This window comes from Ochotona princeps, chromosome 11 (genome assembly GCF_030435755.1).
Source record: "Ochotona princeps isolate mOchPri1 chromosome 11, mOchPri1.hap1, whole genome shotgun sequence".
Lineage (NCBI taxonomy): Eukaryota > Metazoa > Chordata > Mammalia > Lagomorpha > Ochotonidae > Ochotona > Ochotona princeps.
The window spans coordinates 2845166-2869358 of NC_080842.1; the positions used below are offsets into that span (position 1 = coordinate 2845166).

General features: G+C 46.9%; 1 protein-coding gene and 1 pseudogene across 1 annotated transcript in view; both read left to right on the forward strand.

Annotated features, from left to right (window-relative positions):
* The first annotated feature begins 6919 nt into the window (after window positions 1-6919).
* Window positions 6920-9365, forward strand: LOC118760017 (terminal nucleotidyltransferase 4A-like; annotated as a pseudogene).
* A 3497-nt stretch (window positions 9366-12862) lies between these two features.
* The window catches only part of LOC101533792 (zinc finger protein 334), a 70720-nt gene continuing 59389 nt past the window's right edge, over window positions 12863-24193 (forward strand). Inside the window, exon 1 of the mRNA XM_058670493.1 lies at window positions 12863-12952. The gene's annotated coding sequence lies outside the window, so the exon portion shown is untranslated. The remainder of the gene's footprint in view (window positions 12953-24193) is intronic.

Consider the following 24193-nt stretch of genomic DNA (forward strand, 5'->3'; position numbering starts at 1 on the left):
CTGGTGCATGCAAGGTAGGGACTTTAGCCACTAGGCTGCCTCACTGGGCCCTAAATACATAAGTTTTAACCATTGAGGCCTGGCATAGATATTTTTATATTTACTTAAATTGAGCAGGGGGGAAAGATTGAGGGTTTAGAGTAAAATGAGTGAGAGCCTGTATCTAGGGAAGGGGGCGGGGATAAAGGGAGGAGCTGCACTCAGCTTCCCAATTGCCATCAGTATCCGGGGATGGAGATTGGCCACCCAATATCAATCCAGGGTCCCCGATATGGAGCACGCCCCAAGGGTTCTACTTAAGCAGTTTTGACAATTCTGAAATGTCCATCTTGCCGATCCAAGGATGAAGAAATCCTTCCAATGTCCATTGCTGACATAATTCACATTAGAGTCTCCATTAGCCCAGATATTTACTGTCAATGCTTGGCTGTGGTAGTTGTCCAATTTGTTCTACCCTACATCCTCTGCTATGATACCAAATGTCCTCTGGATACCCTAATGGACTGCCATATCCTCCATGTGCTTCTGGGCATGCTCATCCACTGCATCTTAGCCATTGAGGATGAGCAGTTCTGGCACATGCACTCATTGGTGAGTCCACCAATCCTGCAATTCTCCCCATGGTTGGAGTTCTGAGTCCAACGATTCAGTTGGGAGGATCCCAATGAGACCTCACCTGAGGTAATCTAAGACCTACTCTTGTGTGTGCTTGCCAGTATGGGGTCTGTCTCAGTTTGTCACCAACATCAACCTATAAACACACTGGTAGTTGCAATCACTGGGGTCAGTTTTGTCTCCAGCTCCATATCATACGTAAACCAACAGATACTGCAGTCAAGCCCAACCCAGCCCATTACACACTTGGCCCTCAAGTACACCAGAGGAAGCAGTAGCCTAGTCCAAGAGACCCCCAATAACCCACAACTGGGCCACCCCCATCTGATTCCTGTGCTTGCCAATATGTGCAGAAGATTGGTTCAGTCTGTCCCACATTCCATTCAGCTCTCCTACATATAAATGGGAACTGGAGCATAGTTCAATCCAACTGACCCCACTATCTAGCCCACACTGATGCCAGTGAGTGCCACCACCTGTCTAACCAGGCTTTTCTTCAGTCCCAGTTCTCATACTCACCAGTAGGAGTTTCAGCCCATCAGAGAGGTGCCCACAACCTCCCAGCTGGGCCCACTCCCATTCCCAGATCACTCTCCAGGTGACAGCAGTCTAGTTTGACATGATCTGTCCCCAGTCCCAGCTGAACCAGCCACCAGTCCTGACCCTAATGTTAACTGGTTGGCATTGTGCCCCAACCTGTGTTGTCCTGTACCCTGTCTTGGTTCTCATATCTGCCAGTGGGCACTATGAACTGGCCCAGCCTGGTCTGTACCCCAGACCTGACCCACATATATACTGGTTGGTACTGCAAACTGTCTTGGTTTGGGATGCTCCCAGCTTTGGTTGTTGCACTCATCTGTGGGTACTGCGTTCTGATAGAGGAGTTCCCCAAGTTCCGCTATCAGGTCTTTTCCCAGTGGCAGATCTTGTACACACTGGTAGATTTCTAACCCAGACTGAGACTTGTCTACTTCCTGTCCTGGAAGGAGCAGTGACCCTGCCCAACTGGCCCACACCTATTCTGGTTCTTATTGTTGTGTGTTACAGCCCAGCCACACCTGATCCATGCCCAGAAACAGCTCTCACATGGTTCAGTGGGAGCTGAGACCTAGTCCAGCCTGTCCTACACCCACCCTGGCTCTCACAAGCATCAGTGAGGACTGCAGTTTAGCCCAGTCTGGTATGCTGCAGATCCAGTCTGCATCCACGATGAGGGATACCACATTCATGTTCAGCCCAGATTGCCGCTCCCATTCCAGCTCTTGCACTCACCAGTGGGAACTGCAGCCCAGCCAGGGTGTCTCCTTAGCTCCCCAACCAGGCCTGTTTCCAGCGAGCCACAGATATTGCACATGCCAGTGATTGCTCTGACCCAGTTCAGCATAGCCCATCTCCTGTCTTGTCCTTTGCCATTGAATGCTGTATCATGGCCTATCATGGCCTGCTCCCAGTCCCAGCTCTCACTGGAGGGTGCTGTAGCATAGCCCTGCCCAGTTTGCTCTCATCCCTGGCTCATGCATATTGGTAGGTGTGATAGCCTAGCCTGGCATAGTCCACACTCCAGCCTGACTCTTGCATATGCCAGTGTGTTAAGGTTTGACCCTACCCTGCCCGTTCTGCCCCCACCTCTTAGAACCAACCTTCTCACTTGCTGACAGGTGAAATTACCTTGCCTGGCCTGACCAACACCCAGGCCTGAAATACATACTCACCAGTGGGAACTATGGCCCACAAGGGAGTTTCCCCAAGTTCCCCTACCAGGTTCATTCCCAAACCCATATCTTACACATGCCAGCAGGTGCTAGGCCCTTATCAGCATAGTCTTTTCCCTCCAACCCAGCCTATGTATGAGCTGGTGGATGTTGCAGCCTAGCGCACCCCGCACCTTATTCTTGGGTGTGCCAGCAAGTGCTAGCCTGGACTAGCCTGACCCATACCCAACTCAGCACCCATGAGTATTGGAGAGTTCCATGGTCATGCCTAACTAAGCCTGTCAGCCCCCAGCTCTTATGCAAACCAGCAGAAATTTCAGATCACAGGGGTGGGTCTGCATATCCCCCACAGAATCTGCTCCTGTACCTGGTTCTCTTACATGCTGGTTAGTGTCATGGCCCAGCCTAATGTGACCCATTCTCCATTCTGACTCTCACTGGCAGGCACTAATGATCCTGCCCTGCCAGGCATGCCCCCAGCCCTAGCTTTAGTGTGCACTAGTAAGTGATAGTCAATGGTGTTCAATGCTAACTAGCACAACTCAGGTGTCCTACATGGGTGGGCGTATAAGTCTGACTCAGAAACATTCTCCAGTCCCCCCCCCCAACTGCTTAATCTCAGCCCCCCTCACTCACTCGCAAATACAGTGGCCTTGTTGGTGGAAATGCCCCAGAAGTCATTCCTCACATGCATCATACTCTCTCAGTGGTTATCTTTTACATCCTCATACCCTTTCCCAGATCATCCATAGTCCTTGTGCCTGGCATGTTGGCCTGTCCACCAGACCCGAGATCATAGATGGGTTCCCAGATCTTGTGCTCTGGCACACATGCAGGTCTGGGACCTTTCCTCTCCACTAACCTGGGACACAAGTGCATATATGAGACCCCAGGCACAGCACATGAGTGCACCATGTTAGCCTGGATCCTTCCCCTGCCACCACCACCCTTGGGACAAACACATGCATGATCTGAGGCCTACTCTGACATCTCCCAGTGTAATTCATCAGAACTCAGAGCTCTCAAAAGAAAGCAAAGCTGCTGGTGGAAAGAAGCTGCCAGCAGCTCTGGCTCTGCAAAAGCAGAAGGATTAGGGACAGTTTTGTGCACCAAGTGCCTTGGGTACAGGCACGATCCTCGTGCAACTTTGGCCTTTGTATGCACAGATGGTATCATGTGTGAGGGATCTGTGGGTGCAGAATGGTCTGGAACAACTGTGGTCTTTTTGTGCATGGGTGGCCTCATGCGACAGAGAACTGTGGGTGCAGGACGGCTTTGTGCAGCATTTCCCTTTCATTGCAGAGATGTCCTTGTACGACAGGAGCCTATTGGAGCAGGGATTTACTTGTGTGACACTGGCCTTTGCAGGTTCAGTTAATGTGACAAGAACCTATTTGTACAGGGATGACTTCATGTCACAGGGACCTATATGGGCTGAGATGGCTAACAGGGGCCTTTGGGTGCGAGAAGGAGCTCATGTAACAGGGACATCTGGGTGTAGAGAATTCTTATTTGCCATTGGCCTTTTTTGTACGGATGGCTTTGTGTGACAGAGGCCTGTTTGTGCAGGATGACATTGTGAGACATTGACCTTTGATTGAGGGATGGCCTTGTGTGACAGGCCCGAATACAACTCAGCCACAAATGAGTTGAACCTGTAATTCAAGAGATGGCCTCACAGGACCAATCCTTGTGTTTGCAGGGACTTCTTGAAAGACAAGAGTTTATGGTTTCAGGAATGATCTTAGGCAACAGCGATCCTTGGGTACAAGAATGGCCCTGTGAAACAGGGGCCTTTGCATGCAGAAATGGCTTAATACAGGAGGGATCTGTGGGTATGGGGAAGCTTCATGCAACTTGGGCTTGTGATGCAGGATGGCCACACAGGACCAGCCCCTATGTTTGAAGGGATTACCTGGAAGACACAAAACTGGTTCAGTGCAACAAGTGCCTTGGGTGCATGCATGGGTGTAAGTGAGGGTGTCTTTTGTGTGTAAGGACAGCCTTGTGCTACAGGAACCTCATGAAAAAGAGATCTGTATTGTAGGAGGGCCTCAAGTAGCTGGGGTATTGTAGTGCAGGGATGCTCTCCTGTGACAGCGGCCTGTGTGTGAAATGATGGTCTTGTGTGAAAGGAATCTGTGGATGCAGGACATCCTTGCACATCTAAAGCTTATGGATGCACAGATGGCTTCTCCAAACAGAGGTGCTCTGTTTCAGGCATGGCATCGGGTGAGAGGCATCTGTGCGTGCAAGACAGACCTGTACAATATTTGTTTTTGGTTGTAGAGATTTTCTCAAGCAACTAAAGCCTTTGTGCAGGATGACATCACAATACAGGGGCCTTTCTGTTTAGGGAAGGCTTCGTGTGACAGCAGCCTGTGGGTGCAGGGAGGACTTCATGCTCCTTTGGCTGTGGGTGCACAGATGGCCTTGTTTGACAGAGACCCACATGTGCAGGAGTGCTTCATGTGAGTTGGGCTTATAATGCAGGATGCCTTCAGGACCAGTCCCTGTTTTTGCTAGCACTGCCTTGAAGACAGCATCAGTAGTTAAGGGATGGTTAGTGTGACAGAGGACTTGGGCTGTAGGCATCACTTCATGCAACAGTGATCTGTGGTACAGGGCAATGGATCACGGATGGCCTTTAGAGACGGGCTTGCTTATGGTATCTACATGCAAAAAGCATCTGTGCATGTAAGAGGAGCTGGTCCAACAGAAGCCATTAGGTGCATGGATGACCTCTTGTGACAGGGACTTATAGGAACAGGTTGCACTCATGTGACATTGGCCTCTGGTTACAGGCATGGCCTTGTGCAGCATTGGCCTTTGGTTGTGGGGATGGCCTTGTACAAAAGTGCCTGTGAATGAGGACAGCCTTGGGTGACATTGGTCTTTGGGTGCAGGATAGCCTCATGCAACAGGGACCTGTGTGTGCAGGGAAGGCCTCAAGAGATAGGATCCTTTAGTTGCAGGGATGTCCTCATGCAACTAAAGCATTTGGTTGTAGGGATAACTTCGAATAACAGTGTCCTGTGGGTGTAGGATGCTCACGTGAGACAGGAGCGTTTCTGTTCAGTGTGACAGTGTCTGTGGGTGAGAACAGAACACTGGAATGACATTGGGCTTTGGTTGCAAGATAGCCTCAGGCAACAGGGACCTGTCGGTGCAGAACATCCTTGTGCAACATTGTCCTTTAGATAAAGGGATGGCCTTCATGATTTCCCAAGATTTCCCAGCTTAGACAGCTGTCCTCCGTCTATATCATAGATAGTACTAAGTCATTCAATAGAGTAGCTTCATTCTTCCTCTACAACAATGCATGGCCCACCTAAGGGTTAAGGCTCCCCAAGTCCTGTGATCCCAGGTGGGAGGCCACAGCTAACTGGGAAGTTTCTGTTTCACGGCACAAGTAGGCAGTCATGTATAAGTGCTGAACAGAAAACTTACCAGTTAAGCTACACATTATTAAGACATCCCTTTCCGAGATTGGCAGCAATTCATAACTGTTGAACTATCAAAACCACTTGAGCAAGACCCTCAGAGCATGTCCCACATTGGGGATCTGGGATGGGTGGGAGGTTGGGTGGCGCTTCTCCGTTTATCTCCGCCTTTGCCTCAGATACAGAAAAAAAAGAAAGTGTGAAAATAATAGTCTTACCCACTTCCTGTAGCCCTTGAACCTTTGTCCCCTAATTAACCATGTAAAGATTGTCAAAAATAAAGAAGTTAAAAGAAAAAAAAAAAGACATCACTTTCAATAGCTTGGGCATCTATGGCCATTTTCTATATTTAATTCACAGTGTTTTAGCATTCCAAATCCCATTAATGCTGATGCTGCACATAGTTTTTGTGTTTACTTAGGTCAACCTAATCTGGGAGCTTGCTTATTCTTTTTTTCAGCTCTGCCTGCCTCTTTTTCTTCATTATTTTCTCTTCCTCATCCTCACTTCTCCTTTTCTTTGTTCTTATCCTCTTCTTTTGCTACAAAGAATGCAGCTGTATTATAAGGATGTGTTTTTGTCACCAAACTCTAAGCACCAGACAAGTGAATTTGGCTTCCACTCTCCCTTTAATTACCATCCCTGGGCTAATTTCTGGTAATGCGGTCCAGCTGTGGAAGACACTGCTGTTTTTCTTTATTTTGCTTTCCTTGTTCATTCCTCTTTTCTCCCTACCTTTTATTTCCTTCCTTCCTTTTTAATGTTTCACATCATTAAAAAGAACCTTGACCAATGCAAAAGTTATGAAACTTCCAACGTCCCCATTAGCACTCCCATCCCTGTTCCCTTCTCACCCCTCACTGGAGCAGAGATGGTGGTCCTCCCCTTCCCACGTTCTCTAAGGCAGCCTGTGCTGGAGGCAGCCATGTGGTGCCCTGCTCAACTCTCAGCCCCATTGCTCATCCCTCTCCAATGACCTCTCCGGTGCCAGAATGAAATGTCTCCACCCAGCTTCACTTAAAGCGGAGCTTGGAGATGCCTGTAGCCAGATGTGTGCCAAATGCCTGAGTGGCAGCCATGGCCTGATGGAAGTTAGAGCGAGTAGGAACCTGAGCACCTGCACCGGTCAGAGGGCCTATTCTGTCTGTCCCCCTGACCACACAAAAAGTGCAGGTAGTGCTGGGGATGCGGGCTGGTGTGTGGATGGCTCCACACCTAGCATGGATCCAGCACAGAAGAAAGGGTGGGCCAATGTCCTGTAGATATAGATCTGGGAGAATTCACAGGGCAAGGGCCATGGTGGCTCTGGCTTCACATCCTACTTCTGCCTCAATTTGTGGCACTGAACACACTGGTAGGCACAGCAGTGCCTTCTTCACTTTGCCAATAGTGTTACCAATGGATCCTGTACGCACTGGTTCCCTGCTGAAGCACCAATTCCACCAGGAGCATCTAGAAACAGGAGAATAAGGTCAGCACCTAGGGCCTCAACTACCTGTTATGCGTTAGCCTCCTAGAGCTCAGCCAGCTGAATGAAGAGGGCACCCCGGGCATGGATCACCATGGAAGAGTTTTGGGACATCAGGGACTGCATGAGGAAATCATCGCCTGCTATAACACCATGTCCCATTGTTCTGAAGCAGCAGCCATGAGAGAGGAGATGGTGAAATGGATGGTGAACCTGATGGCTAATGTGCAGATATTTGGTGGTGTTAGCACAGGTATTTATCTCCCCTCCAGCAACATAGACCTGATTGTGGTTGGAAAGTGGGCGTGTCCTCGTTTGCAGCTGTTGGAGCAGTCATTTGCAGAAGCACAACATGGTTGAGACATGCTCCATCAAGGTCCTTTATAAAACCACAATATTGATAATTAAACTTACAGTGCATGTGGCTGAAGTTCAACTGGACAGCAACTTAAGATAGATGGGCAACAGAGGCCATCGAGGACTACATGAAGAAATATTAACTGCAGCTCTAATTGGTTTTAGTATTGACACAGTTCCTGCATCAGAGGGATCTGAATGAGTTTTGACAGGAGGGGTCAGCTCATACATTCCGATGGCCATTAGCTTTCTCCAGTTGCATCCACGAATTAATGCCCAGAGACCTAATGAGAACCTGGAAATGCTTCTTGTAGAATATTTGAATTCTATGGAAGAAATCTTAATTACTTGAAAGTCAGTACTAGGATAAAAGAAGAAGATGCCTGTATCACCAAGCTCATGAAAGCCACAACCCATGGGTCCTATCAGGATGCTGTGCTAAGGATTCCCTGCTGCTGGGAACAATGTTGGTAAAAACTCCTACAGCTCATACAGGTGAAGTGTTCAATTCACCTACATTGTGCTCTGTAATTTTTTCTGGCGGGTACCTGGGGAGGGAAGGGGCCTAAAGAGGCAGACAGTCTTGTGGGAAATCAACAAAAGTTTTATTTCCAGGGTTTCTGTTCTCATATGTTAGGCAAAACAACAGTTCAAAATTAGTTCAAACAGGTTAAACTTCTGCAAAACATTAGTTACCATCATCAGGTCAAATTATGTTAGTTTAAACTTAGGCTATGTCACTAGGATTAATCAAAATAGTTCAAATTCAGAAATTTATTGCAAGGATTAATTGGTTAGTCATATGGGCAAGGAGTTCCAGGAAAGTTAACAAAGGTATTCTAAAATCTGGGGTATAGTTTTGTTCTTGGCTAATCTATTAACTTGAGTAGCGATGCTTATTGGGAAAGCATGAAGGCACCTCCAAGGTGTCACTGGGGGAAAAAGTTACTCTGGGCAAGGAGGCCCTCTGCCTCATCTTTCCTGGAGTCTCTGTTCAACAGATTCCCATGGGCCTCTGCCCTCCCAACTAACCTGTAATTCCACAGTTCTCAGACATGTCATGTCACCACTTACTATTTACCACTATTTAGAAAGTACTTTAGGAAGGATCATAAGTCACTAAGGACATGGTCGTCTACCACAGGTGGGGCAAGGCCCAGAACTGGAAGCAAGGTCAACCTCCACACAGGTGCCTGTCTGTCCAACCCCGGCTTCTCTCTTCAACTCTTCTGCACCTTTTTATGTTGTCACTCTCTGGAAACAACATTGACTCAGACATGCTACCTTTTACCACATCTAATGCTTATCACTTCAGTAAACAAGCATCGACTTCTCTGATGGCCAAATTAACCACTGTCTAGCTGATGCCTCATAGCAAACCTCAGTCCATGCCTTCCAGAAAGATGATCATGGTAACCAACCATCAGACCTGGTTCACCATACCTCTGCTGACTCTTGTGGTGGCTGCAGTTGCTTGTAGATAAGCTGCTGTCAAAGGGACTACCTCACTGAATGTCCATCACTCATCATCCCTGGCCATCTCCACTTTCTCCACCCAGTGGTCCAGTGTGCATCTGTATTGTAAGTGGCATAACAGCAAGAAATTATCCATGAAAGGCTCTCATGGCTATTTGGAAGCTGTGGGCAGCAGAGGCAGCAGGTCCCCTGTGGGCAACTGGAGACACAACAGTACATCTGGAGGAAGAAAACACACACACACAAACACACGATAGCCTGCCTATGAGCCTGAGCAGACAGCGGCTCTGCTATACCCTGTACCCTATCCTGCCCAATGACCTCGGTGCCCATTGGGACCCAGAGCAGTGCCAGTAGGTGAGCCTGTGTCTGGTGCATGTCTGTGTGATGGTGGTTGGATCTCAAGAACAACATGTGCTCACCTGTGAAGCCTTACAAGGCATGGATGATATCTACTCTCATGTTTGGTTTGAAACTTTGGAACTGTTTTTCTATATAAATGTTGGAAATTACAATTTATGCAATAAGTCAGATTTTTAAATTTAATTTCATATTTTCACATGTTATACTTAAGAAAGTGGTTTTTTTCTTTTAAAAAAAGCAAGCTCAGATCCTTTGCCAAGTTGCATTTTCTAAGATGGGTTCATTGTGTCAGCTGTAGTCAAATGGGCGTTGTCAGAGGTTCTTGGAGGCATCAGTTTCACTATTTTACTTTTGGTTAGACATGAAGCTAACTTCCTGGAGGCTTCTGGAGGCTTCAGCCCCAGAGCTTGGGACAGGGTGCCCAGCTCTCATCCTGTTCTGACTGCAGTTCTAGCATTTTGATTTTATTCTTTCAACCTTGACAGAAAACCCAGCATTGAAAGTGCCAGAAGTATAATTTTCTTTTAAAGATTTATTTTTATTGAAAAGTCAGATACAGCAATCCAGTCAACCATAACCCCAAGAGGAACAAATGTTCATTATCCTGAAGTCCATCCATTAAGCTGAAGACCTATACCTCAGCTTCCCCACCTGGGAACACTTACAAATGTGCAGACATTCAACTTTCCCTGGCTTCTCTGTCCATATTCCATTATTGTCAGGTCTCACCTCTCCTGGAACTCTCGAAAGTACACACATTAGAAATACAAAGCATTTTAGCATTAACATCTTCACTGTCCTGCCCAAGCAGTGAACAGAGGATGAGGACTACAGACATACAGGGCCCATGCTTAGGTGCTACCTGTCCTCAGACTGTCCGTGGGAAGCCAGAGAGCAAGCAGGTACTGGGGAGTGCCAGAGTGATAAGACACACAACCAAGAGTGAGCCCCTCCCTATCATGAGCCTTTATAGGAGCTTGTGAGGGGGGTGGTTATACAACCATGCAACGCTGCTCCCTCTCAGGTTCCGGTGGTGATAGCTGAGCATCACAGCTGGGCAGAAGGGAACACCTAGGTGGTGATGGGAGAGTGGCTTCCAAGTGTGAGAGGCTGACCACTTGATGACTAGGGACCTTTCAAGTCTCCTCTGACTGGTTGGCTCTGTCTAGGGTGTCTGGTGGCCCACTTCGGGAATGAAATTAAAAAGATAAATGTATACTGTATTTTCAAATGTTCTTCAGTTCTGTACTTTACAAAGCCAGCTGGGCAGCGCAGAGGCTGGCGCCACAGCGCGCTGGATGAAGCGGTGCGGGGGCCGGAGAGCACTGCCCGCACTCCGCAGCCTGGAGCGCGCTCGCAGCCTCCCCGGGGTCGCCCTCTCGGCCCTTCCTTCCGCCAGGCCGTCAGCAGCCTCCCCGGGGTCGCCATCTCGGCCCTTCCCTCCGCCAGGCTGGGGCACCTGCAGCCTCCCCGCGATCGCCCTCTCCGCCAGGCTGGGGCACCTGCAGCCTCCCCGGGGTCGCCCTCTCGGCCGTTCCTTCCGCCAGGCAGTCAGCAGCCTCCCCGGGGTCGCCATCTCGGCCCTTCCCTCCGCCAGGCTGGGGAGCCTGCAGCCTCCCCGGGGTCGCCCTCTCGGCCCCTCCCTCCGCCAGGATGGGGTGCCTGCAGCCTCCCCGGGGTCGGGGTCGGCCTCTCGGCCCTTCCTTCCGCCAGGCCGTCAGTCGGCGTCAGGACGAAGATGGCGGCGGCACCCGGCAAATGCCCGGATGAAGATGCCAGCCCCTGAGGCCCGCAGGGCTCCGTCCCCGCCCCGGCTCCCGAGTCCCGAGGGACGGACGATCGAGGCGGTGCTCACCCGGCAGTGGGCAGGCCTGCGGGGGGCAGAGGCGGTGGGGCAGAGACGGGAAACGCGGGAGGAGGAAGAGACGTGACGCGCGCAGCCGCAGGCCAGGCCGGAAGCGGGGCGGGTGAAGTGACGCAGCCGAGCGCCCGGCCGAGGGCGGAGCCGCCGCCGCTCCAAGGCACGGCTGTTCCCAGAGGGCCAGGCTGAGGCCGCCTCTCCCTGCCTCTGCCCAGGCTCTCCCGCCCCTCTTCCCTCCTCTCCCCGCCTCTAGCCGCCTCTCCTCCCCGCTAGCCGCCTGTCCCCACCCCTCTCCCCGCCCCTCCTCCTCTTCCCTCCTCTCCCCGCCTCCCCGGCTCTTCGCGCCCCTGCCCAGGCCCTCCCCTCCCCGACTCTCCCCGCCCCTCTCCCCGGCTCTCCCCGTCACCCCCACCCCTCTCCTAGCCCCTCTCCCGCCCCTCCAGCCGCACCGGCTGGCATCACCCCGTCCCGCCTCCTTCCCAGGCCCGCCCTCCCCGCGCAGGCACACAGCTGCTTGTCGAGTCCGCCCTTTCTTGCTGTGCTTTTCCCGCAGCCAAGCGAGAGCGGAAATCCACCCGCCTGTGGTCGCTGGCCTGTCCGCGCCAGCACTGTCCGTTCTCACAGCGACCCTGAGCGGCCCAGGCAGCACTCGGGGACCCCGCGTCTCCCAGGCCGCAGCACCGGGGCCCCGCGTCTCCCAGGCCGCATCACCGGGGCCCCCGCGTCTCCCAGGCCGCAGCACCGGGGCCCCGCGTCTCCCACCCCGCAGCACCCGGGGCCCCGCGTCTCCCTGGCCGCGTCTCCCAGGCCGCCTCGGCGCTGCAGCGTCTTCCTGGGGCTCTGGGTGCAGGGCTGTAACCAAACCAGGACCTGCAGTACCTGATGTGCGAGGACGCAGGAGCTCGTCTTTATTTCAGTCATCTAGTCGGCATTTGGCATTTCCCGCAAAAAAGTCAAGCGACCTAACGGGAAAGGGCCGATACAAAGGAGAAAGAATCTGTTGCAGGTTCAGTGTGAAGGTTGTCACTTTCCGGAGTTCGCGAACAGAGAGGTCAGGAGAGCGGCAGGCAGGCGGACTTCTCTGAGCCGACAGCTCCCCCTGCTGTAGGGAGGCTCAAGCTGCAGGCGGGGAGGCCGCCTCCGCGCTGAGGCAAGCCTCACTCCCCCTCCCGCCCTCACACCCGTGTGATTCTGATTGGCTGCGCGTCCTCTGACGGTCTGCGAGCGGTCCAATCACGCGTGCCCAGGAAGCCCTGCAGAAGCACAGGGGTTGTTGTTTCCTGCAGCCGCCAAACTCGACTTCCTGGTTCTGCTATGGGAGAAGCCCGGGACGGTGCATCGCCTGCTACCTCGTGACCCGCTCTGTTCCTGAGAAGCCCCGGACAGAGAGAAGCCCGGGACAGTGCAGCCGCTGCCGCCCCAAGACTTGCTCTGCTCTTGAGAGGCCCCGGACAGGGAGAAGCCCGGGCAGTGCAGCCCCTGCTACCTCGTGACCTGCTCTGCTCCTGAGAGGCCCCGGGCAGTGCAGCCGCTGCCGCCCTGAGACCTGCTCTGTCCGTGAGAGAGGCTCCACGCTCTGCATCGCCTGCTGCCCGTGACCGTCGTCCAGCCCAGCAGCCCTGGGAAGGACGCCCGACTCCTTAGACGCTGGGAAGTGGTGAGTGTCTGCAGTATTGACCTTAAACATTCAAGACTCACATTTTTCCAAATCGTGCGGAGGGGAGGGGAGAGACAGTTGGAACTTCACGTTGGGCCGGATTTTCTTTTTTAGAAATTGGTCCGAGTTTTGTTGAGAAACAGCGTCTGGAGCCCACAGCTAAGTCCTCAGTGTAGCTCCTCCTAAGGGTCTCACAGTCACCTTGTTCTAACGTCAGGCCAGCACAGACTCCAGCAGTTTAGCTCACCGCTTTGCTCCCAGGTTGAGGGGCAGCATCTGGTGATGGCCTTCTGGTTGGCAGAAGCCTGGGTTGGCACAGAGACCTTGCAGACAAATAAATGGGTGCAGCAGGGACTACCCCAAAGGGGCTTCTATAGAAGAACCGAGGAATAAACCATTAAGGTCCAAGTTGCCTGGATCAATTTATCCTGATGGCTTTTGATATGGTGCCAGCTGTCCCCACTGCTTAAGTTTTCGTATTTGGGAATGAATGTCCCATGCATCTTAGAGGGGGATAAGTCAGGTTCTCCAGAGAGCATTGAGGCAGGGAATAAATCCCTAGATGTCCACTACTGCTCATAATGCCAAGAACTGACTTCTGCCCTGAAAAATCACAACACACTCCGCTGTTTCCCTCAAGACACAATTCATTCAACTTCAGTAATTTATCTTTGTTTTTTCCCCCACAAAATAACCATAAGCCATTGTCCCGTCCAGCAGGACAGTCAACGGAGGTCGCAACTGGCCTAGGAGAGAATGGGGGACAAGAGATATAAGAAATGGACAGCAAGACAATATGTCTGATCAAGCTGACCAAATTTTATTTTTCACACACAAGCCTTTATACTCTGCAAAATAGGATCTATGGGTGAAGGGAAAGAGGAAGTAGGGTCCGGGATATGGTTTTACAGCTCTTTCTGGGTCGCTATTTCTAAAACCCCCTAGTGCTCGCAAGAGAATGCTGGCACATAGGGCATAAGCCAACATCCTGTTATGAGCACCAAGGGTGGTCAGAGCAGAGTAGGTTGCTAGGAGATCTGGAAACCGCAGGTGTCTTAAGACTTGGTTCCTCTTGCACTTTGCTAGCTGGTATCTTTCTACTGATCTAGATCTATATTCAAAATGGCTGCAGTATGGCTATAATACATGGCTCCCAACAAGCTCTGTAAAAGGACTGTTTTCTGTGAACACTAGGCATAAGAAAAGCAGTGGTTGCCCACCTGGCATACACAGTAAGCTATCATTGCCCTGTCTGAGTGAGTGTGACAGTGCTTAAGATGATATTTGGGACTCACGTGGCTTTATCAGAATGTATAGGTTCCAGTTCTGTTCAAATGCAGTGTGAAGTTAATTCACATAGTGGCTTGGGTTTTGAAAATTCTGATTTATTTTCAGTCTTGTTGCTTCAGCCTTGTCCCAGCCTTGCCTGTGAGACATTGGATGAAAAGTCTGCCTTTATCTCTCTGCACAGTAGATAAAATTAAATTAAACTTAAACGTCTTAGTACATCTCCCTTTTACCTAACTGAAGTGTAGCCACTTTATCAGAATGTCCTCGCTTTGTGATTCCCCTTGGAAAATTTGCGTGTTTCTTGGTATACCTTTCTCTTTTTGTTTTGCTGAGTTTGAAAAACCTTTGTAACAGTCAGGACCAACTTATCTTGGCTCACTCATTCCTCCTGAAAAATAGCAGTAGAATGGTAGAATGCTGCCCTAAAGCTGGAGGGCATCTATTGTGTTCCCTCTGTTTTGTATGGTTAACCCCCTGCAGCGTTAATACTTCCTTTCCATTCCTTGCTGACATATTGGTATCAACTAATTAGAAGCTGATTACTTATGGGACAATGCAGAAATAATTGATGCAGTCTGGGTTCACTTAGCCTTGCCTAGGGAGTGAAACCTTTGCAAAGACCCAGGTAAATCCTAGGAGAATGTGCTTGGGATACACAGCAATTTCATTTTACATCCACAAGTTGATTGAGTCAGAGGCAGTTTGTACCAGCAAAGGATTTTTTGTTAAAGTGAAATTCTGGTGGCCTGGAGTACTTATAAATTTGAGAATGTATTTGACTGGTTTAATATAAAGTATCTTTTGTGCTCAATATCTGGTGCAAGGATCTGAAGACCATGCAGGTTTACTGAGACAAAAGGATCACCTTGATTCTATGGAACTTGGACCTACCAGACTCTAGATAAGCTAAGGAGATAGCTCTGGGTGGGGTCCCTGATGAATTCTTAAAGGTGACAAAAACCAGAAAAAGCTAACACCTGCTATCCACTAATATTATCCTGCACCTGTGTGTTGAGGTTGAGCCTTGACTCTGTGGCCCCTAATAACACTAGATGAAATCATTGACTTGTTTTGTAATTGGTGATAAGTTGGTACTAAGCAAACAACACATCTGGCAATAAGAAATCTCAGCGGTCACAACCATCACTTGGTTTTGGATTTGTGGCTGCAGCAGAGAGCTAGGATACTGGACACTCCGGGCTGTGAGGAGTTCCCAGGACCAGATTGTCACATTTCTGGCTGCTTAGAATTCGATCAGTCAGTGAAGTGAGCCCCCCTGGGCACTGTGTCCTCAGTGAGAGTGATCCCCAAGGCCTGGGAACTTGGGTAAGTTTCTGAGTGGAACTCCTTGTGAAGTGTAAGCAGGCTGCTTCCTAAAGCTCATTCTCTGTCATGTCCTTGTGCCTTGATTTATAGTTGGCCCACTTATGTACGATTTATGTGCCCTGATTTGAATGTTACATCTTCTTTCTCTTGCATGGAGCTTGAGTTTACTCTGTAATAAGAAAAGACAATTCTTGACAACTTTATTTTCTGCCAAGTTTTCAGTAAGACTGTAAACAATGTAAACCTAATGCCTGGGTGAGGAAAAAAGCATTTGTGAGTTCAATTCTTGGTCTTTTTTACCTGTGTCTGCAGAAGTGACTAAGTCCTGGTTCTATCTGATGTGTTTGATTGCCTAAAATTTATTTCTTCATTAATGTGGTGGCACAGCAAATCAAGCTGCTACCTGCATATGGATGCCAGTTCAAGATCTGGCTGCTTCTTACAATTGTGCTCCTCACTAATAAATCTGGAAAAGCAGCCTAGTGTGTCCCAAGTGCTTGAGTCTCTGCCGCTTGCAGGACACCCAGAAGAAGCTCTAATTTCCTTGCTTTGGCATGGGTCAGTAATTGCTGTCATATATGGAATGAACCAGCAGATGGAATATTTTTCTCTGCATTTCAAATAAATAAATAAACCTTAAAAATATACATTTATTTATTTTTCAGTGAAAGTTGCAAATTAGAAGAGAGAAAGATCATTCATCCAGTGCTTCACTCCCCAGGTGGCCAAAATAACCGGTGCTGGACCGAGCTGAATCCAGGAGCCTGTAGCTTCCTCTAGGTCTTCCCTGTGGGTTATAGGGGCTCAGGCACTTGGATGATCTGCCACTGGTTTTCCCAGCTGATTAACAGAGAGCTGGGTTGGGAATGAAACAGCTGATTCCATATGGGATGTTGGTGTTATAATTGATAGCTTTACATAATATACCACAATGCTGGCCTTGGCTTTTTTTTTTATACTGATGACAATATTTTTCTTGCTTTTTATTTCTCATATGCTGATTCATAGCAAGTGTTTTACATATGGGACAATATTCTCATGTTACAAATTGTGAATAAATTCTGATGCTGTATAAAGCTTTGGTAAGGCAGAAGGATTGGAGTTTCACAGTTCCTTCATGTACATTTATTTATTTTGTGATTCTCTAGGAGTTGGTTTGACTTAACTTTTTTCATCTAGTATTAACTGAATTCTCAGTGTGATAACTTTGCGAAATAGTAGTTGCCACTAACTTATACTGTAAGCAGGAACTTGTACTGATCACTGCAAGTTGGTGTGCACTTGACTTGCATTTTATAAGATTTCCCTCTACATAACATGTTGTTCTGTTTAGAATCACTGGGGAGAAGCTTGAGGTCCTCAGAATTATTTGTGAAAAGCTGCACCAAACGTCCTACCAATTCTTGCCTTCAAATTGTTTTTCTCATAGTTTTAAAAAATATTTATTATTCAGGTATTTTATTTATAAAAGTCATGTAGACAGAGTGATCTGTCATTTTCTGGTAAATCCCTTAAATTCTTGCAAGATTGTGCCAAGGCCTTGCCAAAAATAAGAGCCAGGAACTCCATGTGTGTCCAGGAGAGCAGTTGCAAAGACTCACTTGCGAAATTTGCTGATTGCTTCCAGGGAGTGCGTTAGCAGCAAGATGGAGTTTGTTGTGGAGTCATAAGAGAAACAGCAATTCCAGTGTAGAGTGAGGGTCTTCTGAGCTTTTCTCAACCACCCAACCAGATTCCCACACCTCATTTTATTTGAGCATCTTATTGGATTTTGTTTTCTGTCATTTATTAAGATATAAAGGATGTGTGTCTCCTAAATTTTTATTTGTATAGTTTATGTAGAGTCTGCATTGTTCATTGCCTATAACCTAAACCCAGTTTTAAATAACGCTGTACTATTCCTTGAGAAATTCGGGTATGTTATGGTCCCAATTTTTTCACCTATCCTATATAGAATTTCTGTCATTCCTTTTAGTTATTGTAAATTGAAACAATGTTGGTCATTGTTGGTAATATCACTTTGAATAAAGATGTATATATTAAGTGATATGTGAATAGAGAATATGAATGTACCCGTATTTGATGTCAAACACTTTTTGAATGACCTGACATCTAAAATCATGTTGAACTTTTTGCCTGATTAATTTCTCTATTTGTTTAAGAGCATGTGAGAGAAAATCGGAATTCCAATTCACTGGTTTGCTTCTTAATTGCCCACAACTGCCAAGTATGTCTCAGGGCTTAGGCTGGGAGCTGAGAACCCAATGCAGGTTCTTCCTGTGGGTAGCAGAAACCCAGTGCCTAAGGCCATCACTGCTTCCTTAGGTCTGCTTTAATAGGAAGCTGGAATCAAGATCAGAGCTAGGAATGCAACCCAGATACTCTAATGTAAGCTAGAAGTTTCTTAACTGCTGGGCTAAACACTCATCTTTTGTTTTTTGTCATTACTGTTGCTGAGATACATTAATTAAATTTTGAATACCTTACCTGTAATTTGACAGCAGAATAAAAATGAATAAAACAGGGTAAGACAGATATGGGTATGGTGGAGTGAATGCTTCCCTTCAGTGCACCTAATTCAAGTGCTGGTTACTCCACCGTTTCTTTTTTTTTTAAGATTTTTTTTTTTTTTTTAATTGGAAAGGCAGAGATACAGAGAGGAGGAGAGACAGGGAGGAAGCTCTTCTGTCCAATGGTTCACTCCTGGAGCTGAGCCAATCCGAAGCCAGAAGCCAGAAGCTCTTCCAGGTCTCCCATGCGGGTGCAGGGTCCCAAGGCTTTGGGCTGTTCTCAACTGCTTTCCCAGGCCACAGGCAAGGAGCCGGATGGGAAGTGGAGCTGTCAGGATTAGAACCGGCGCCCATATGGGATTCCGGCACATGCAAGGCAAGGAATTTAACCACAGCGCCATTGCGCCGGGCCCTACTCCACCCTTTCAGTCCAGCTTCCTACTAATGCATCTGAGAAGCAGCTGATGGTGGCATAAGGGCTTGCAAATCTTCCACCAAATATGAGACGCAAGAGGAATTGTGGGACTTGGAGTCAGTCTGACACAGCCACAGCTGTGAAAGCCATTCAGAAATAAACCAGTAAATGAAACATCTGTTTTTCTGTCATTCTTCCTTTCAAGTGAATAGATACATTGTAACTAAAGAATGTAACTATGTTTCCACCTAAGTTCAAGGTTAGTTTTCCAACAGTGACATTTACAAAATGCCAGGTAACACCATTGTAAATCAAGTATGGGATGAGAAAGAGGTTCAGTGGGAAAAGCAACCCTGAGTTTTGATTAGAAGATTTTGTAACAGATGTTGTGAGGTAACATGTTACATTGCCAGCATTCCACGTAATGGAATGGACTGGTTATAGTCTTACATTCATTTTCTGATCTAGTTCCCTGCTAATGTGCTTGGAAGATAGCAGAAGATGTCCGATTCCTTGGACACCTGCACCCCTGTGGAGGATCTGAGTGGAGTTCCAGGCTCTTGGTTTGGACCTGCGCCTTGCTGCCTATTGTGGCCCCATGGGGAGTGAACAAATGGAGGGAAGCTCTCTCAATCTGTCTGGCTTTGATTCTTGCTATAATGCTCACTTTTAAGCAAATAAATAAATTGTTTTTTTTTTTTTTTTTTTTTTTTAATTAGAAAGGGCCTGGAGTGATAGTCTAGTGGCTAAAACCCTTGCCTTGCATGGGATATGTAACTAAATATAAAGAAAAAAAAGTAATAAAGAGTTGAAAGAGCAATAACCATATTTTGTACTCTGTAGATGGGAACTGTTAAATTTCTTTTAGATAGCGTGTGAAACAGTGATTTCTGATTTTTGAAAATTCTAGTAAATTTTGCAGTGTGTTTATGAATGCTATCCTAAGGTACAGTGCAGTATTTGAATATATATACAGCATAAGCTGAGTAAGCCAGGTAGTCAGGCTTTTCACTTGTCTTTACTGTTACGACATGCCAGGTCTTTCATTCCGCTTTCTTAAGTTTGTGCTATTGTGAACTGTAATCCCGCACACTGTGATGGAACACTGGATCTTGTTCCTTCTGTCACATGTTCTTTTGCTACCAGTTCCATCTCTTTCTTATCCCCAGTCCTCATTCTTCTTAACCTGTAATAATCACCATCCTAATTTTGCACCCATTATTTTTGATGTTAGTATGTATGATAACATGCTAGATTTATTTCTGCATTCGCCTTATTTCATTTTGTAATATTCAGTTTCTTTTTGTTTTTTTTTTTTAAGATTTACTTATTTTTATTGAAAAGTCGAAATTACAGAGAGAAGGAGAGAAAGATCTTTCATCTGCTACTTCAGTCTCCCAGTGGCTACAACTGCCAGGCTGCGCTGATCCAAAGCCAGTAGCCAGGAGCCAGGAACTTCTGATTCTCCCAGGTGAGTGCAGGGTCCCAAGGCCGTGGGCTATCCTCAGCTGCTTGCTGAGCACACAAGCAGGTAGCTCGATGAGAAGTGGGACAGCTGGGACACGAGCCAATACCTAAATGGGATCCTGGTGCATGCAAGGATAGGACTTCAGACCCTAGGCTACCACACTGAGCCCTGTTATATCCAGTTGCATCTATTTTGCAGCAAATAATAATATTTTATTTTTAATGGCTGAATGCCATCTTAGCAGTCGTTAGGTTTCACTACTAGTACATTCAGGAGAAACTATCTAAAAACAAAAAGGATTGAGTATCTTCATTTCTGCTTCTGTGCCTTTGATTTCCTTCCCTTATCTACCTTCTTTGGGAAAATATTAAATTGCATAACTGTGAAATGTTGGCATTTTTATTTTGTTGCATATTTTAGAGCTTTTGATTTTTTGGCATTCAGTTGTATGATGGCTATAGGTTTGTCATCTGTAGATACTTTACTGAGATATAAGTATACCTCAGTTGTGTTATGTTGGGATATATCTATAAATATTTGTAGATTTGCACAACTTACATATGTGTAAGTATTACATAATACTGAATTTTATTGAAAGTTTTCTATAAGATTATTTCAGTGATGCTTATCTTCCATCCTGCTTACGCGAAATATTTGGCTTGTTGATTTTCATTTATTGGCTCATCTTCTACATCCTGAAGTTAGATGCACCTTAATTATTATGTGTGAGTTTATTGGTGTGTTGTTGGATTAATTTTATGTATATTATGTTAATAATTTTACCTCTATTTTTATCAGACATACTTTATAAATTTTTTTAGCTATTCTAGGGTATGAAAAGTTATTTCAGAAGAAGCATTAAGAAGTAATTTCATTGTTTTTCAATTTAAAATACAGTCAGATGTAGGTTAAATCTCCCAACAGCTGATTGAGTCTAGTTTTGGAATCTAAGTATTGCTGGGTGCAGAATAAATTTGGAACTTTTTTTCCTTTCATATTTTTACATTAGTTCTAGAATCTTTGGTGTTAATTTGATAGAATTTAGTAGTGAAGACATCTGCTATTGACCTTTTGTTTGTGATTTTTATTCCTGATTTAATGTTGTTACTTACTCTTGATTGTATCAGGCTTTTTTTTAAAGATTTATTTATTTTTATTGAAAAGTAAGATTTATAGAGAGAAGGAGAGACAGAAAGATCATCCATCCACTGATCCCCAATGGCCAGAAGCTGAGCCCACAGGAGCCAGGAGCCAGGAGCCAGGAGCTTCTTTTGGGTCTCCACGTGGATGCAGGGTCCTGAGTCTTTGGGCTGTCTTCAGCTGCTTTCCCAGGCCACAATCAGGGAGCTGACTGGGCTGTGGAGCAGCTGGGATTTGAATTGGTGCCCATATGGGATCCCAGTACATTCAAGGTGAGGACTTTAGCCAGTAGGCTACTACAATGCCCCCTTGTCAGATTTTTAATGTCTTTGTGATTCTGTTTGGTAGGCTCCAGAATTCCACCATTTCTAACAAACTGGTTGTTTATAATTTTTGTTAGCAGTCCCTAGTGACCCCTTACATTTCTCTCAAATAAATCTTTTTTAAAAATGTTTATTTTTATTGGAAAGGCATATACACAGAGAGAAGGAGATACAGAAAGATCTTCCATCCACTGATTCACTCCCCAAGTAGCCACAGTGGCTGGAGTTGAGCCGATCCAAAGCCAGGAGCCAGGATCATCTTCTAGTTCTTCCATGCAGATTCAGGACTCCAAGGCTTTGGGTCATCCTATACTGCTTTCTCAGCGCACAAGCAGGGAGCTTGGAAGGGAAGTTGAGCAGCCGGGATAGAACCGGCATCTCTATGGGATCCTGGGGTGTGCAAGGAGAGGACTTCAGATAGTAGGCTGCCGCACCAGGCCCAATGATTGAAAATTTAAGAGCAATATGATGATAGACTTGGTTCTTCCTGAAGTCTCTTCTCTTTGGCTAACTCACAGCCTCAGTCTTTTTCTACATCACATGGTGTTTTCTCTATCCATGTGCAGCCTTTGTTAAAGAAACCTGAGCTATTTTTAAACAGGGCTTCACAGTTTTCATATTATTTTCCGGTAAGAACCTTCTTAAAATTGCTGTCTCAAAGCAGAGTCACATTGGTGGTCTACCCTTCATGATATAAAATTTAGGGAAACACATTCATGTCCATAGTAGTTAGGCAGGAACCAGTGAACTGCCCTAAGGAAAGCCATCTCCGGAGTGGGTTAGTGTTATGATTATTCTTGACTTAATTGGGGAAAACACAGGGGCAGAGTAGAGTGCAGGGTAATGATTAACTAAGTTTATGCAGTGTCAGGCTCACCCACAGAGGTTCAGAGCACCAGCCATTTATGAGCCTTACTGTGGGGAGTTTAGGGTTAGGCAACATTCCAAGGGATTATAAAACATCCAACTCTGACATCCAGTCTTCCAAAACTCCAGTCCCATGCAAGGCAGGGAAGTCTTCTGCTTTCTGGCTCTCTGAAATGTCTGCCAGTCATCCACATCAGCACATACTTTAAATCACTTGCACTGGGAAGTAGCACTTGGGACTAAATGAAACATGGAATGATGCATTTCCAAAAACAGAAACCTAAAACCATTGTAACACAGTATTAGCTAATGTTGCTTATTTTCCTACATTATCTTCTAAACTGACCCAATGATAAATCAATGAAGGTTTTCTGCTGTTTGACAAGCAACTGTTATACCAAGATCTTCAAACTTATCATAGGTGTGTTTGTCAACACATGCAATGATATTGCCAGTTTAGTGAACTAGGTAGGGGTGATATTTACAAGACTAAAAAGAATTGGGGCCCAGTGTGGTAGCCTAGCGGCTAAAGTCCTCACCTTGAACACGCTGGGATCCCACATGACTGCCAGTTCTAATCCTGGTGGCCCCGCTTTCCATCCAGCTCCCTGCTTGAGGCCTGGGAAAGCAGTTGAGGACGGCCCAAGGCCTTGGGAATTAAAAAAAAGATTAAAAGGAAAATTTATATTCTGGTTACTAGATTAAAAAAATTATATTCTTAATATTTTCAAAGCTTGGCCTGACTCAAGCAAGAGAAAACGTCACAAGGGACCCCATCCCTGCTCATCTCTCCTAGAAGAGCGCTGCCTTCCTTCTCTGCATGCCTCAAAGGGGTCTTTTGAGTTTAGATGGCCCCGAACATGTAACCTTGTATGATGACCAACTTCTGTCACAGCAACTTGGATGATCCAGACCATCTCTGTGGCTCCCACACACAGATTATGTGGGTCATTAATGGAGACATATCACTTAATTTAATTTTCTTTTATCTAATATGTTCTACTTGTGTGGCAAGTAGAGACATGTACATTTGCAGAATATGCAAGCACACCTGAGAGAGTGCAAAGGACAGCGGGACCCTCTGTTCACCAGGTCACCCCCTCTATGAACCCAGTGTCTCCAGTTCGAGGCTTGGCCAGGTCCAATCCAGGAGCAAGAAATCCCATTGGGGCTCCCATGTAGGTATCAGGGGTTCAGTCTGTGACATCATTTCAGGGGTCTCATCAGGAAGTTGATCAGGAGCAGAGTGGCTGTGTAGAAACTAGTGCTCTGTTAACAGGATGACAGCATTACAAGTGGTGGCTCAACCTGTTTTGTCTCTATGACAACCCTGATTAAAAATATTTTAAAGAAAGAGAATTCTCACGAAGCTTCTCAAAATGGTGTCAGAGAGAGAGCGAATAGAGACATATTTGAGAAAATTCAAGATTCAATAAAGGCAGCAAGACTCAGTGTTATTTGAACTTAGAACTGATTTCTGTGTCCCCAGTCATGACCAGGTCAAAGGAAACCTGTAGTCTCCGCAATTGCAAGTGAGAACACAGGACTCCACCTCCTGCTGACTGCCAGCAGAAGATGGCATCACTGCTTTTTCTGTCCTCAGTTCCATGCTCTGGCTGAGTGGAGCGGAGGTATGGGCCCGGGGCCTGCAGGGGTGATGAGGCTCTATATGAGCATGAGGACACATGGATCCCACCTTGTGCATCTGCAGTTCCGCTGTGGGTGACTCTTTATGGAAGCAGCACATTTGCAGTGACTCTGCATTGGAAGTATTAAAGGTATTAGGATGGCGTAGTGGTTAAGGTCCTCACCTTGCATGTGCCGGGATCCCATATGGGCACCGGTTCTAATCCCAGCAGCCCCACTTCCCATCCAGTTCCCTGCCTGTGGCCTGGGAAAGCA